The sequence below is a fragment of the Ochlerotatus camptorhynchus genome, unplaced genomic scaffold, assembly GCF_037179485.1.
Source record: "Ochlerotatus camptorhynchus isolate MF236.1 unplaced genomic scaffold, CSIRO-AGI_Acam_v1.1 ptg000443l, whole genome shotgun sequence".
Taxonomy (NCBI): Eukaryota; Metazoa; Arthropoda; class Insecta; order Diptera; family Culicidae; genus Ochlerotatus; species Ochlerotatus camptorhynchus.
In genome coordinates, this window is record NW_027040929.1 from 3,628,913 (window position 1) to 3,644,202 (window position 15,290).

The following is a 15,290-nucleotide window of genomic DNA, read 5'->3' on the forward strand; positions in this document are numbered from 1 at the left end:
CCTATAGCGTTCTTCAGTGGGTGTTGTCGGTCGTAGATAGGAGAACAGAGTGTAATACGCGCCACGGGGGGTTTCTCGTACTTTGACAAATTGGGTTCTTTGATTTTGAAAAATATATCGGCTACTATACATTAATTGAAAGAGCTTCGTTCTCTGAGTACACCGATAATTTTTCGATACCATTTACTTCCATCTGGATTATTACATCACTAATCAATATCAAAATAATAACTTCACTGTTTGACACTACACTAACAAAATGACAGCTCGTTTCCATACAAAGTACCACCGAGAATTTTGGATTTCAGTTCCTTTTTTATTGCAGATTACGAATATGCCTTTACCTCAATACCCTTAAAGAATCCAATTGATATGAACTGCTTTAAAAAGAGAGAGAAAGATTAGTAATTTCCATTTGATTCCACTACCTTATTTGCTTATCCTTGACATCCTTGATATTGTCAAGGATAAGCAAATAAGGCAGTGGAATTAAATGGAAATTACCAATCTTTCTCTCTCTCTCTCTCTATACAGGTATTCCACTAAGACACCCACATTCATCAGGATGAACTGCTTTTCAAATAATAATTCAGCAGTTCCTCACCTAATAATAAGATATTTTGCAGAGATATCAGTTAAAGTAAATGCCGATATATTCGGCCGCTGGAGATTTTCCCGTGGTAAATTTAGTGTGTAGGTAAATAACCATTGAATTCGTTTGAATCCTCTCTATATATAAAAATTTATTTCTGTCTGTCGGTCTGACGCTTATAGACTCGGAAACTACTGAACCGATCGGTGTGAAAATTTGTATGCAGGTGTTTTTTGGGGTCGACAAAGGTTCTTATGATGGTTCGAGACCCCTCCCACACTGTTGGTCATATAACTCTGAGGCGCGTGTTGCCCCACCTTACCGTACTCATTTTTCCGTTAGGATTTCTTTTTTGTCGTATGGATCACACACCGACCGCACCGCGTCCTCAGACAGATTGTGAGTGAACGTTTTCATCGTCTGAAAAATGATATTTTGAAAGCCCGCTTCCATCTCTACTCGTCGTCGTTTGTTGGATTGAATTTTTGATTTGAGTTTCTTATGACTTCTGTGTGAAAATGGAGGATGGATAGCAGAGTTTGTTGTATTGGGAGTGGGAATAAGAGCGGGAGAGCTCGGATTGGGTTGCGGAGCCTAATAATATGTTTTGAAACTTAGCAGTGAAGTGAGCATATGGTGCCACAAAGCGTTATTTGTTTTTATAACGTATAATAAAGGACACAGAAGACGATTTATATGAAAAAATAATAATAAGTCATTCACACCGAAGTGATACAGTGATATGTTAGAGCCTACACACTTATACATTATTGTCGTGTTTGGTTATTGTTTACCGAAATCTCAACAGCTGAAGTAAAACTTTTAATGTTAAGGCCGTTCGCAATGCTGAGTTTCAAAATTGTTTTAAACTTCTCGACAATTCTATAATTTGAAACTGTCAAAAATAAAACTGCAACACGATCAGCGCAACGCACAGTTCTAAAAGATGTTTGTAATCATCAAGTTCCATAAACTTTACTACTCTCCGTTTTTTTTGTGAAACATCTTTAACACATCCTAAGTAATTTGAAACAGAGTTCCATTCGTGTTTCAAACTCGCTGAGAAATAAAACAGAATAGTCGAGCAGTTGCAAATCTGGTGCAAAATAGTGCTCGAATAATGAAACTGCAACTCAGCATTGCGAGAGGTGCGTGTCTGTTCTAGTTTCAAATTGAAACAATCCTTATAAAAACAACAGCATTGCGAACGGCCTAAGGGGAAGTTTTAAACATTTTGGGGGAAACACGAATAAAATCAGTTTTTTGCTTAGATTCCTGAGAAAATCGTAATAGCTTAAAAAAAGTAACGGTTAAAAACATTAAATTGAACTGCCTAAATTGTACTGAATAGTTGAACTGTTGAGCCTTTGGTAAAAAAAAACTATCGAAGCCGACGATAATTTCTAATTGTGTCGAAATCCAAAAAACGGTTTTGGTACTCGCAAGGGGTGGCATACTCGCGCTATGTTACTCTTAAAATAGTTTAAGCCATGTGTATGTATTTAAGGTATTCCTAACGCCCGAAACAAATGCTCTCAAACGTATAAAATGACATAAAGGTTGAACACGAAAAAATCCGGACACATTAAAATTTTTGCAATCTGTAGTTGTGGGCTAAAAAGTGAAACTTTCGTTACTTCTAGGACCATGAATCAGCAAATTTACAAGGAGGAGTGATTACGGAAGAGACTACTGCTTTTTATGGAGCAGCATGAGGTGGATTGCCTATTCTTGCCGGACTTGGCAAGCTGCTACTACTCAAATTCCATCAAAGTAATAGGGGAAATGTTAGCTTCGGCAATACTTTAACCTATTATCGTCAGGGGGTAAACAACGTCCTTGAGAGCTCAATTTTGGCATGTGGATACATTGTGTTTCAGAGCATCTATTGGCCAAATTTGAGTGCTCTAGGACTTTGTTTACCCCCTGACGATAATAGGTTAAGGTATTACCGAAACCGACATTTCTCCTATTTATTTTAGTTTCCTAGAACCTCACAAAAAATTAATCGTTTTTGATACTGGCAAATTATTATAAAATCAGTATAGGGTAAATTATGGCTTCGGCACCCATTGACTGTTTTCGGCAACCGAAATTGAAACGTTAATTTCACTGTATTTTCCCATCAAAACTCTTCGCTGAATGTATTAAGCCGATTCCTTACCTTTTCAGCTTCAATCTGATTACATTTTTACGACTGTGCAATCCTGTTCTGCCATATTTTTCTTTAAATGAAATATACACACTACAAAATACGGCTGATTTCGAGTTGCCGATAATAGAACAGCTGGTTAACACGCAGTTCAAATAGAAAGGGTGCCGAAGAAAAAGAGACTGCCGACAATAGTCACACTCACCTGAGAAGTTTGGAGCGTTGTAAAAACATGTTCAACCCGTTTTGATCAATTCTGTTGATTGGAATTGGTAGAACAGCAAGCAGCAGATAAATGTCAACAAACAAACCTGTCATGTATGTGTGTGACGCTGAGAAATCGCTAATAGAAGTTCGGACGCTGCTTAGATTGACGAGAATACGTAAATTCCCCTATTTCTCAAAACATAAACTTGTTTGAAATCTGAAATATGTCAAACCGCAGAGAGCCACTCAGCAGAAAGTTCAACAGGCGAGTAACGATGCAAGGTGTGATTAACTGTATGTTGTTCACATGTGATACCTTCTTGTCCAACATTAGAACCAGCACCACTTCGTCTGACAAACGTGAAATGAAGTTGTAGATCTCCTTCACTTAAAAATTGTACCGAAAGATGATGAAGAATGGAACGTTCATAGAAAAAAATCATTATCTTATATTTACAATCCTAAAAATTATAACAGATGAATCAAGAATATAAAAACATTTTTCCCTTAAATTTTATGAAGCTCAATCAAAAAATTCATAGCAATAATAAATATAATATGTGTACTCATGATGATCCATGAATATGGGCATGAAAGCGCTTCTGCAAACTGTTCTTCTTTTTTCCTTTATTTAACGTCGGTCTCTGTTCCGCAATCTAGTGCCAATCACCGACGGACATCGGTTGCCATCCATTACCACTACACCACCGGCACCGACATCTGCAAACTGTTAACAGCTACAAATCTAATCATTAGATTAAATGTTAGTCATTTAAACAGAAATTGACAAAAGGAAGCTTTTATCAAAAGATAGAACTGATCTAGATCAAAATTAAGTGATCTACATCAGTGTTTATTATATCAAAATATTGATCTAATCTATTTTAATAATAAAGATGTTATGCATAGCAAGGCCGTCGTAACCACGCATTTGGGCTCCCTATAATTTGTTATTAATTTTCTAATTCTGACACAGATAAAACAAAAACTTACGACAATCCTTTTTCGTTTGAATTTTTTCTCCTGACAAAATTTTATTTAAATATACAATCAAACTGAATAATCTTAATCTGTTTTCGACTTTCAAATTAGTTAAATAAAAAGTATTGATATACATTATCATCCTTTTTTCGTACTCAATATTCATGATCAGTAACCAATTAAGTCTCAGTTTATGTATCACTCATTTTAATCTATCTTGAGTCAACATAGAAATGTATTCGGTTATGATTATTTCACATTTGGGAGAACTAATTGCCCAAATAGCAATGTTGGTTTCATCACAGCCTTGATGCTCTTAATTTGGACTTTATAATGTTTAAAAATCATGATATAACTTGCAATACTACTTAGGTTCAGTCCATATTTCAATAAATAGTTTTTACGACTCATCTTCTTCTGGTTTAAAATTTTTGCATACTTTAAAAAAACGAGGGGACTTTCTAGCCATTGTGTATTGGAAAAAAAAAACACGCACCTAGTTCTAAAAATCACCGAACGTAAACAGTTCAATGCAGATCACAATCTTTACCAACGTGAGTGGTTCGTGATTCAAGAACTGCAAGAAACGGATTACCAACTATGCCTTTTACTTGGTTGTTCCATCCTATATAGTTAAAAAATTGTGAAAATGCCTTTAATGCGGTATTTTTCTGTAGGTATGCTTTTGTAAATCATAGGTCTTTGATCTATTTAAAAGATAAAATCTAGTGTACTCTAGGCGATGGGAACAATAACTAAACAGTAGCCTAACAAAATTGGGGCATTGTAAATCGATAAACTTTGTCGAAAACCGTAGAGCTGTAAAAACTATAACTAGTTATAACTAGAGATTTTGACCACACTACCGGCCTAACTTCCCTAATGTTCTTTTGTAATCTGACAGTGTATGTGAGAGTTTTTCTTTTTCTTTTCATTTAATCAACTTGTATGATTTATTGCTTCAAGCTTTCGATATAAATATAAGATTAGCCAACGGTTAATTTCTTGAATCCTTTGATTGGGAATCATATGATTGATGTCTCTGAGCTCGGGCCCCCTCCAAATTAGGGGCCCTAGCTTTAGCCCACCTTTGCCCAACTAAGCATCTGGTTTGGTAAAAAATGAGCAATTTGTTAATTTTTGACATGCAAATGAATAGTGTCCTTCCTAAACCTTTATCAATCTTTTTCATGTTTTTCAAAGGCTCATCTTTTGGAGCTATAAATCAAACTAGAGGGTGACTCATTAGATTACAAATACTTTTTTTTTTGGCAAAACGAAGCATCGTAATCTAAGCCCTCTTTTGTTCCTCTGTTCGGGGCATAAATCCACTGCGATCAGTAATTTGATCTATCATGGGATACCCCGTGTTCTAAGTTTAGTGCATGTCGTATTACTCTATCACTATTGAGCAATGATTATGAATTCGGTTTTGATAAGTCATTCTTGCCTTTATCGTAAGGAACCGATGGTAATTGCAAGGTCTTGCCATTTATACCCTTCGAAGAATGAGAGCACCCGCAAAGATGCGTCCCTTTGTCAGTCGAAATCGGATTTCTTAGCAGCAAATATAGCCATATCCACTTCAAACCTAGCTTCAAACTAAATAACAGCGAATAAAAGATTAGGAATCACGTAGATGAAGTTTAACTATACTTTCCCTTGTATTCCTTTGGATCAACCCCCGTCTTTTTTTCCTTGATTTTTCCGTCGATATTGTTTTCCGTACTTAGTACCAATGCTACCGACGACGTCAGAGAGGCAGTTCCTATCAATTCATGGACCGAGGACGAACGGCTTTACTTCCCTTACGAAGGTAGGCGTGATCATAGTGAAATCACGGTGGCGTCGACTGGGATTGAACCCAGGCCCTTTGGAGTGAGAGGCAATTACGCTTACACCACCGGCGCTGCTAACCCGAGTCTTGTCTCTATTAACAAGACATAAATAGTAACGAAGACTAAGTTGTGCCTGCATAAATGTCAACCATTCGATAACCACATTGAAAATGGTTTATCTTCCTGTGAAAACCATGATGAGAATGGTTCAGTTAACTTTAATTGAACGATACCTAGATAAAGTTTTGACCATATCGATTAAGGTGTTCGTAGACCTAACCATACGAATAATGGTGGTTAAGAACGTTCACCATTCGAAATCTCGTTTTTTCAAAGGAACTATAGCCTTACCACATCAGAAAAACTTCTAGTTGGATATGGGAAACCTATTTCAATTAACTTTCCAATAAGGTAGTATGGTTTTGAACGAACCATTATTGTTAACTTCAAGATATACTATAAACGGGTAGAAATGACCATACTAATTGAGGTTACAATACTTTCGTAACTTATACGGAATACAAAGGATATGGGCTGAATTTTAATTTTAATGTGATTTTCAAATTATTGAAAGCCCTGAATATTAAAAAAGGTATATGAATTATTAAAGAAATAAATTTAGCTTTAAGCTGATATCACTTACGTTATTTGACGTTAACAAATAGTTTCCCTTTGGAGTTCTGTTTTATCATCACACTTGAAAAACGCACGCAAGAGTAAAGCAGCTATTAGCGCAACATGTAAGAGTTGTACAAATTTTTTACAACTTTTACTCGTAATGTTTTATAACAAATCAATATGAACAAAATGCAGAAACTGTAACATTAGAAAGTAATGTTTCTTTAAGGCTTATTACATTCTATGAACCATAGCATAACTATGTTGTTTAAAGTTAACACTACCGGTAAGGTATAGGTAATGTTTGAACTGTTCTAGAAATGGTTATTTTCCTTGTGGGTGTTCCTATAATTACTGAAAAAATCTTTTCCCCTAGTATGAAGTAGCCAGCACTAGGGTTTGGTAGTAAATCTTACACCGTAACACACTACGAAGAGGGAATCTACACAAAAAAAAAAAAAATGCAGAATTTTAGGTTAGGTTAGGTTACTGATTCATCTCTGGAATTCCAACAAGGGGGTTCCGAAGAGACAGAGTTTAAAAATTTAGGGATCCGGGAAGGTAAGGAGGGTAGGGCCCTACAAGGGGGTCCCCCTAATACAGAGTTATTTAAATCAGAGTGTTGTATGCGGTCTAGTTTGCTGTCAAGTAAGCCTTCGGGAGGGTTCTGATTTTTAACCATCTTGTAAAATACGGCATAAGCTACGGCATTGTTTACAAGCTTGTATGCAAAACTGCTAGTTTACACGAAATTGCGCTTTAATTTACATGAAATGTAATTTGTAAATTTACGTTAAATCTAGTGTTAACCACGTGTGCGCTATGTATCGCTTGAATTCACATGAATGTTCCCAGCGATGTACCTGTACTTCCACGAAGTTAATCCAACCATCTCTGGCTGACAGTGGTCTTATGGAGTAACTCTACTTGCAATAATTCTTCAGATGAGAATTGAAAGCTGTTTTAGTCTGTGAGTTAGAAAGTGATAGTTCTACTACAGATCCTGCAACCAATGTCAGATTGTTTGGTAAGTCAAGCCCATGCTGAGGAGACTTTGACAAGCCCCGCTGGTAAACACTACTGTTATCGAATGAATAATGGTACTGCAAACACATTTCCAGATTTCCTATCACTTAGTTGATTTCTGATTTTATGCATTGAAACCTATAGAGTCATCTGATTATACCAATTTCTCGAATAATCGAGTCAGAGCAAGTATTCTTGTTGTAATCATCGGAGTAGACGATTGTGCTGAGATTATTTATTTATTTATTCGTCAATCAATCCAATCGTAGACTACATATTATCATTAGGACTTATGTTCTATGACTTCGCAGGGTTCTTAAATATATTTTTAATTCTGTTGAGGGCATATTTAGGTCAATCATTTCACAATGATGATTATAAACAGTCATCATCTGATTTACCGGTCCAAATTTAGCGTAATTGGTCCGATGGCGGTCTACTGCGATCAAGAGTCGATTGCGTTATTGTCGGGAAGGTGCATACAAATTTAACCTTGATCAGCTGAGTCAATGCGTTGCGAAATGATATTGTTTAATAAAGAAATCTTTGCGTAATCCCGAGGTTCTTTCAATGTTTGAATGCTGATCAGCAAGCAACGTGCTTCATATGACGGGAGAGGAAAAGGCGTCCAACCTAACTTACGTAGTACATATAATAAAAATTGCTTTTGGATTGACTCTTTTCGTTCTTCATGCTTTTTCACATAGGGTGACCAAACAACGCTACAATTACCGGCTATAACAAAGGCTTTGTTGTAAACATTCACCACTTACATGCAAAATAAGCTGACAACCTGTTATTCTAAGTTAATTTCCCAAGTAACCAAAAGTTCCGCATTCAACACTTCCAAGTTCCATAAAGTTCAAATAAAGTTAATAAAGTGGTTCGTGCTGAGACTCTCACGCAGAAGGACTGGGTTTCATTCTTCCCACAGCTCCATTACCACTACTAATGCTGATAAATAATCAATACACATTAATACCTGCCTATAGAAATAACTTTCTTAAAAGTGCGAACTAAATATAGAATTGTGGTGTAGAGGACAAAAACCTTTTTTAATTTATTTTCTAAAAGTTCCGTTCAAGTTCCGCCAGAGGCTTCTTAAAATGCTCTTCAATTATGGTACCGGAACTTTCAAATTCTTATAACGACTTAAAAATGAGGCTGCTTAGAATTCTATAGACCACCTTCAACCAAGGTGCTTAAGCCATAAATAGCCTTTTATCAGAACTTTTGGTTACTTGGGTTAGGTATTCGGTCCGTCAAAATTCTAATCCAAGTTGGTGCCAAATGACTTGGGACAGAAAGCATTAGAAGTGCAAAAATGCTGAACTCCCCTATCAATTTGAATTGGAATAGACTAATGCGGGCCAGCTTTCAGCTTTTCATTATCGTAGCCCTTTAATTCAGTGCGATACCATAAAGCTATACTTTTCCATCCATTACACATGCGGGCAAGTAAATGAAAATAAATGACTCTGAAGATATAAGCACTGTAATCATAGCCGATGTTCACATAGCCACAGAAAACACCAACGCCCCTGGACTCCCCACAGACATAGACGGTATGAGATTATCGATGGAATCTCAGTAGACCGAGTGAAGCGCCAGGCAGTTTAGCTTTTCATCGCAGTGAGCCAGTGTAAATAGATGTGACGGGTTAAAATTGCCCATCTCCTTGGATACACGCGTGCGGATCGACGGCGCTGCCATGTGTCGCTGACTTGTTGAAGATTCGGGGAAATGCTCATCGCCGGTTGAAATCAATTCTTAGTAGAGATTTGCGATCTTTGGAAAGCAAATTGAATTCGTCATGTTCACGAGCAAAGGCCAGCATCAAAATGAAAGCAAATTGAAATAACATTTTGATACCAACATCAAACAGAAATCATAATTTGGTTTCAGTTTACCCGATTGACACATTTTTTTTTAACAAATTTTGTTTTTATTTGGCTGTACATTTGCTTTTCAAAAATATGCTGCTGCAGTTTTGTTTTCATTGTCATAGCACCCCGGCGTAGTGGTTAGCATCCATACCTCTCACGCCAAAGTCACGAGGTCAAATCTCACCCCCGAATTAGTCACAAATGACCCATGAGCTTTAAAGTGACTATAATATAAAAAATTGAATACTCGTTTTGTTCTCAACAGGATAAATGTACATGAAATTGAGTTTTCTGTTTGCTCTTACAGATAGCATAATTAGTTTTCAATTTGATGTCACCGGAAGATTTTTTGGTCTCAATTTTGATATTTTAACCGTTTAAACGGCCAAAACGACGAATTTTCAATTCGATTTCAGACTTTGCTCGGGTTATGACTCAGTTTTAAAGAAGACCGATCCTTGTATACGCACATGTGGCTACTAGAATGATTGCTTTCAAGGGCCACCACCACCTGTCTACTGCGGAGCAGTCTCGTGTCAACCTTAAATATCCGGCTTATGGATTCCAATTAATTATCATAAATATACACTTTTCTGTATTCTGGTCCGGGTATAGGTCTACCAATCTCCGCATACCCAGGAGGGTCGTCTACTGGATATAGTTGCGCCCAAATATTCCCTCATTGCTCGTTATCCCCACAAGTATCCGAGGCACGCATTCGTTGCTGGATATTTTAAAGGGACCTTTCTGCGTGTTTCTATTTTATTTTTTTGGGAGCCATAAAAGCCTTCTGAATGTTTTGTTTTGCTCGTTTCCAGCATTAACGTTCATCGGTCGACGTTGTTGTTTTCGGGTAGCAAATTTACAAAATGGTTTAGCTTGACATTTTCCATCACGCTCTGATCCGCATGGCCAGCCTCAGCAGTGGAACGCGAGTGTTTAACTCGGCTTGGATGTATTGATTTTTAGTTTCTTTTTAAATCGAAAATAAGACCTCTTGACGAGCAAAGGATCACGGTATGCGCAACTTCAAAAGTGTTAATAAAATAAAATTCATGTTAGCACATTCGCGTTAAGCAAGATAAAAGCTTGAACAGCCAGCGGGAGAAAATCATGACGCTGACTTCGACCAAAGAAGGGAAAATTGAAAAGCCGTTTCGTCGCGGCTGTCGAGCTGTATCTTCCACTTTTTCTCTACAATTTGGCGTTAAAGTAAATCTTTGCCACCATGCCTACCGGGTTGTTTCACTTTTCAGAATTTAACTTTGCTTCTTGCTTTCTTCCGCGGGCCTATCATCTTGATGGCCTTTTGCCACCAGTGAAAAGCGACTGTGTTTATATAGAAGAGTGGGTAGCTATTTTCGATGGTTGACTTGATGTCTCAACTCAGCACCCGCGTTGTTTGCGTGATGTTTGCGGTGAGGTTGAAGTGCCGTTGAAATTTGAACACTTTTAAAAGTTGAATATCTCTACTAACCATGCTCAAAACAGCTCGTAAATTTTATCATGATATTATAGTAACTTTCAAAATCACCACACATTTTTATTATGTTGCACAAACGTAATAACGTCCGGATTAAAGAACCGTCCGATATTTGGAACATTCCGCTAATACTAGGAAGCTGCCATAGATGTCAGTGAGCATTAAAGTTGCAAACTTATCACATTAAAACGTGCATTCGTGATTTAACGGTATTATGTACACGCTAGTATATTTCTTGAGAGGTGAATTAATAATTCACTGTACCGAATGCAAGAGCCTTTCGTTCTCCTGTGCCCCACTTACCAGCAAACCATTTTGCATGCATCATAACTTTTTGTCGAGTGCTTTACATACAACACTGACTTTTCAAAGGCACTTTCTTTCTTCACTCAGTTGCTTGTCGACTTTATGCGGCATGAGCCGAAGCCTTACCGTAGGTCACATTTCACAGGACTCTATGCACACAGTGGGATCAAAGGTAGTTTGCCCTACTCTTCATAGAAAGGAATATGAGCACGATAAACTCCTAAAACAGTGCGCCTACTATGAATGAGACTAGTTGTTCTGAGGTGAATCAGCCGTTTGACACTCAGGTCTTTCTCACCTCAAAGTTCTTAAATTGTTCACAACCCACAGGGGACCCGTGTTAGCATGTGTGAACCATAATTTTCAGCCGTTTGTATGGGACTGCCATTCGGCTGGGTGAACTTTATTGCATGAATAGACCTTTTACTTTTTGTACGTAGAATAGCTTATAATGAATGGATTTTTGGAATATTATGGGATATTTTGCATCAATTGATAAATATTAGACAGAATAGTAGTTCAACGCTACTCACGATTTCAATATTTATGCATCCATGATCGCGAACAGAAGAGTAGTATGCATTTACCGATTAAGGTAAATTTCCTGGAAATTCTCCAACTTCCAACATCTCCAGTGTTAAAATCAACACACTAATCACATTATAATGCATCACTCGCAAGTTTTTCCCCACTCAAATCTCCCTGAAACGATCAATCAACTTCTTCACCGTTTTCCTTTCGTTAGCCTTCATCGGCCATGCAATGGAATGACGATAAAATATTTTCCTCTGTCTTCCAAGCCGGGGAAAACTTTTCCCATCATGCAGAACGTCACAAACACAGCTCACTTTATTTTTTGCCGAAAACGAAAAAAATAAAATACCAGGTATCACTTTCTCCGTCTTCTCACATCAATTGAAGCTTAATCTGGCGCAGCCAACCGCAGAGATTCACACACTACAGGCTTCTTTAGACTTGTGGGTAAAACACCACATTCGCGGAAAACTCGTCCTTCACTCGAAATTCACAACCCGTGTGAATGATTTGAACGTGTCCGTCCCACAGCAGGCGCAGTTCTATTTGCCAAGTTTCTATGTTTTGTTTTCCCTTCAGTGGAAAATGTTCGAACTCATGGTTACTGTCCATCTAGACAGACACAAACGGTTAGTATATGTAGTCCGGTGTAGGCAGCTCTTGGAGGAAAACACCGCCCGATCAGGAGTTCAGTTACTCACTAAATCGAGCGGTGCCATACGATAGGAGTTTTATTGGTCGAACTTGTTCAGAGGCTCGGTGTGTTTTGCCACTCACAGCCACATAATCGACGAACTTGCGCAGTAGGCCACGGTGAACTCTGGCAGCTGTGTGCTCGAAAGCCACGTGAGATACGAAGTTGGCCGCGAAAGGATATACCCATCGGAATGAAGGGGGCCCGTTGAAGTCAGGCGGTTAGAGTATACAACAACAAGTGGCATCTTGGCGAAGATGCAAAAATGTTTCAATTATCCTTTTTTTAAAATCCGAAATCAGCGGGTGAACGGGTAGTAAGTGCTGAAGAGGCGTAGTGGGTTTGGTTACCGCTTGCAGTCATCAAAGGTGGTTAATGAGATTCCTATTTAGGTGGTGCGTGAAACAGAAGGCCCTTATGTTGTGGTGGTGACGATAATTGTCTGTTGAGGTCGATTAAGTGTCATACATTTGTGGTTAACTTCAAGGAAGTAAATTTTCAGTCCATGCGCTAACAAAAACTGCGGTTTTGTTTGAATTGGAGGAGTATTGATCCAGAGCTGGTAAATATCACGGCCGTCATGTGATAATTCTAAAATAGGTCCTCTCACTAGCGTTACGCGATTTTAGCCATTCAAGCTAACGGTGTTCTACGCTATTACTAACGGCTAAACATTTAATACAATGACACATTTTTTTTTTTTTCCTAAAATTAAAAAGCATGTTAAGCATTCTTTTTTGAAGCATGTTTTTGAAATTTTGGGATCTTGATTTAAATATCACACACATTAAATCGAACTTGTTATTACAGATCGAACTTGTTATTACAGATCGAACATGCTATTACAGATTATGTCGTAAATTATGTCAACCGTTTACAAAGTACAATGAGGCCAGTTTTCGAACAAAATTGTCTAGTGGTCCCTAATTAGGGCCTGAATTAGCGTTTCTCAATCTACGACCCATCGATGAGCAGATTTTTTTTAATAATTTTGAATCAAAACTGAGTTGAAATTTGCTTATAACGGCTAAAATTTAGAATTAATAATAAAGTATCTTAAAATATTAAAAAAAACTTAATAAAAGTTTTAACCCTGATTGTAGAAGGAAATATAACTTCGTTTTTCTTGATTCAAATTTGATTGCATTTTTCCAAGTAAAATTTAACTTCACTTCTCGTAATCCTAATTTTATTACGCATCTCTAAGTGAAATTTGACTTTGCTTCTCGCAAGCCAAATTCGTTTGCTCTTTTCCAAGTAAAATATGTCTTCGCATCTCGTAATTCACATTCATTTACGTTTTTCCAAGTAAAATTTGATTGCTATTCTTCAAGTATAATTTAACATCAATTATCGTTCTCCAAATCGTTTGCGCTTTACCTGATGAAAACATTGAAAATTGTTTTTGTTTAGTCTGGTCCATAGTAGTCGTCAACTAACCCGCGACTACCCATTGCCACAGCACGCTGGCTATTAAAGCTTTCTAGGGCGATTCAATGTTATTTAGCGTTTTCAAGACATTATTGGCGTTTTTAGGGTCATTTTGGAGGATCTATTCCTTTTTGGTATTAATAAGCTTCTAAAGTTTTAGGACTCATTTATAAATGCTTGGTAATTTTTGTCGTTTTAAGAGTCATTTTGGCGATTTTAAATAATTTAATACTCTAGTAACAATATTCACAAATATTGTCGCAATATTTCATTGTGACTAATCAACACTCAATCGGTAAAGTATGAAATTTGAGGTGAATTTGAATGAAAGGGATCTTGGTCAAGTAAGTGGGATACGGGTTTATTAGATGGTACGTCATTTCACGAAAAAAAATATGGCCAATATAGCGTACACTGAAATAATTGCAAAATTCTTATTAATTGAATTTAATTACTGTGTGCAAGTATATTTTAGAAATTTGCATGTACATTTTATTTGGCAAGTTATATATTGATACATTCAAATCATTGCCATTTGGTATATGAGTTAAGACATATATAGGATGCGGAGGGCCCGCTTAGAGGAAGCGTACTCCATGTTATGGTTTTCATTTATTGAATAGTTTAGATCAGAGCTGGTAAATATCACGGCCGTCATATGACAATGAGAAAACAGGTAATCTCACTATCACAAGACGAAACTACCTATCATGAGCATTCTTGTAATTTTCCAATGTTCATGCACTCATGAAAATAGTTTCCATACGGTTTTGACATCAAAATTTCTAGCTTTTAGATGAATTTAGGCAAGCAACTGTACGTAATTTGTTGAACGAATATATTCTTAAGATTGTCGTGGTGCATATAAAAATAATATTAATAAATTGCAATAATCCCAACACTGTCTCGTTCAGTCATGACAAAAAAAATCTGTAAATAAATCTTGAAAATGTCATTTGTCAGCCCTGGTTCAGATAGGCTAAAAATGACAGGTTCATAGTGAGAGAATGTTCCATATGGTGTCCACTCACTGTTTGAACTCATTTTGTGAAAATTTTCATCAAGTTTTTAAATATGAGTGGCGAACGGAAGTCGAGCAGAGAATGAGCACACGATATTTTGAACGGTGAATGTTGACTTTCCTTACTTTCAAATCTTGTCTGGCAATCAAATAACACATCATAATTCAGTTTGTCAAAATATCATGCTTATTATTATGTTATGGCCAATTAAGAGCATATTGTTTTGGGTAGTAGTTTTGCAGTAATAAAGATTAAAACATTTTGCTTTAAAGAACAATTATTTCAATTCTATTGATTTAAAACTAGTATTACAAATAAAGTGCTGTTATTCAACCCAAATCAATCCAATGTTTCACAGTTTAGAAAATTTAAAATATTAGTAGCTTCAACTATGCATACATATAAGTCAATGTACCAGAAACTGGACCTGGATGGTACCACCCATGTGAGTCTAGAGTATCACACAGGCTGAGAAGGGCAACAGGAAGGACGGTAGGTGCATAGACCTGGGAGTTGATCC

General features: G+C 37.0%; 1 protein-coding gene across 1 annotated transcript in view; it reads right to left on the reverse strand.

Annotated features, from left to right (window-relative positions):
- Positions 1-12,310, reverse strand: part of LOC135711898 (uncharacterized) — a 46,831-nt gene extending 34,521 nt beyond the window's left edge. Inside the window, exon 1 of the mRNA XM_065234876.1 lies at positions 11,623-12,310. The gene's annotated coding sequence lies outside the window, so the exon portion shown is untranslated. The remainder of the gene's footprint in view (positions 1-11,622) is intronic.
- Positions 12,311-15,290: the final 2,980 nt, after the last annotated feature.